We start from the raw sequence: 2,178 nt of genomic DNA, 5'->3' as shown, positions 1-2,178 counted from the left end.
ATTAGCCTATACTACAGCCACATTGAGGAAGTTACTTTCTAGTATCGAGCAGGGCTCATATGGCGGATAAAAGGGACACAAAAAAAGATGGTTGTAAGACTGTTAAACCCCCCCTCCCTCCCCTCTCCTCCCGTTCATGTGTGCAGAAGCCTACCGTGTTGGAGATGAGAGCAGAAGCATCGGGCGGTGGGAGAATAAAAGCGGCGCCCATCACCTCTCCTCTGGAGTTAATGCCATTTTTCTAAAGTTTTCACGGGCTTGAATAAGAGCAGACCCCCGCTATGTTTGACATGGTGCCGTCCGCATGGCTCAGAAAAGAGGCTACTTTCTCTATCGCCTCCACGGTTAGAAAAAAACAGAAGAAACAGTTTGGCTTTCAATCCGCTTTTTTTTTTTGGAGAGAGAGAGAGAGACAGAGAGAATGAGAGAGAGAGAGAGAGAGAGAGAGAGAGAGAGAGAGAGAGAGAGAGAGAGATGGAGGGCGTGGATCCGCAAATGGATGTGTGTTGCACGGGTCCTCTTTGTTGTTATTTGGTATCAGTGTTTTGTTACGCACGGGTTCCAGGTTACAGCGCTCAGATTACGCACGCCGCTCTCCGTTAGGTAGAAAAAGGAGTTGTGAGTGACTGACCTGATCGAAATGGAAAGTGTGTCAGCCGTAAAACAGTTGAAGCTCTCGGCGGACTGGGGGGCATTTGAGTTCACATATAATCCCGCAGACCAAGTGTCAAGCGGGGCAGATGGGCAAAACCGGAGTTCTGGTGAGACGTTTCAAAATAAAAGCCGCGTCGAGGAACAGGTTCCAACGGTCTATATTGAGTAACTCTTACTCAAAACTGCTGAGTAACCGTTGAGTAATCGCTACGGGATATAACGGGAAATTATATTTTTCCTACTTGGAAATGTCAAATGAACGACGTCAGACTCGGATGATGAAGTCGAAAAGTTGGAGAAAATGTTGCAACCTGAGTTTCTGAGTTATGACACAGTGACATGCTAAAACTTTCTCCACATGGCAGGAAAATCATGTTTCATGTCTCAGTCAGGGGTATAAAACACTACTGTAAACATGCACCTTTATTGAACTTTTATAGGCTATAGCCAGACTAACCATCATAACTAACATTTGTTTAAATGAAGTTTGTTAAATAAGCTTGTTAAACTGCAGGACATCCATGTTTGTTTATAGTTTGTCCTCTGTGTTCGAATTTCTGACAAAATAGCAGGTGAAAGCTGCAGTGATAAAGATTGGTCTATATTTAAGGAAGACTGTTATAAGTATAAATATGGTTGTTTTTCTGTCTAAAAGTCCAACAGAAAAATTGTAAAAACATGCATATCTATTTCTCTTTATTTTTTTAAATTATTTTTTTTAATCTTTTTTATTTCATGCTGTTTCCTATCCTGTGAAAAGGCCTTGGAAAAATATTTGAAAATATGCATATACTATACTATACTAGGCTACTATACCATACATAATTTTCCACTTATTTCATACTGCATATATTTCACATTCTTTGCTGTCTCAGTAAGTTCTACTGCTACTACTGTTGCTATTTTGCACACAGTCTCAATGCTGTAACCCATACTTTTTTCATACTTTCATTCATACATTTCTACTTAATATGTTCTAGTGTTGAAATAGCTGCATATGTTTCTGCAACCCCCATTTCCTCTATCCTTTTTTATTTTCTATTTTTCTGTATCATATTAATATTTGCTGCTCACTGGTTTCATCCTATGTTATCTCATTTTATCTCATAGCCTTATAGACTTATAAAAGATAGGTAGGCTAGTACGATAGCAGTTAGAGAGATCTTTCAATCAGAGACCTCAGAGATCTCTGACCTCCCTGTGGAGGGAGGTCAGAGACAATGTTAAAGGTCATGTAAAAGTCAATGTTATTAATACTATTATATGGAGCTGCCAAAAATACACAAGAACTCGTCTGCAACACATATACAAAACAACTTATCGGGATATCTCCTATCTTGAAAAACACTATTTAATACATAGAGATGGTACAATAATATTTTATTATGATCTGTTTTTGGTCTGTACACTCAAATACGTATTCCCTCCCCCCTGACAAATGTTCTGCTTTTATTTTGAAGGACGCATCACCTAACTTCCGGTATCGTGCTGGCTAACTCTGTCTGGCTTGACGCAGTTTGAAGC

This window comes from Centroberyx affinis, unplaced genomic scaffold, assembly GCF_046629955.1.
Source record: "Centroberyx affinis isolate AG114_WGS23_722 - 3 ecotype Tasmania unplaced genomic scaffold, CSIRO-AGI_Caff_v1 ptg003902l_1, whole genome shotgun sequence".
In the NCBI taxonomy this organism is placed as follows: domain Eukaryota; kingdom Metazoa; phylum Chordata; class Actinopteri; order Beryciformes; family Berycidae; genus Centroberyx; species Centroberyx affinis.
The sequence above is the reverse complement of the archived record's forward strand: the minus strand, read 5'-3'. Positions refer to the sequence as shown.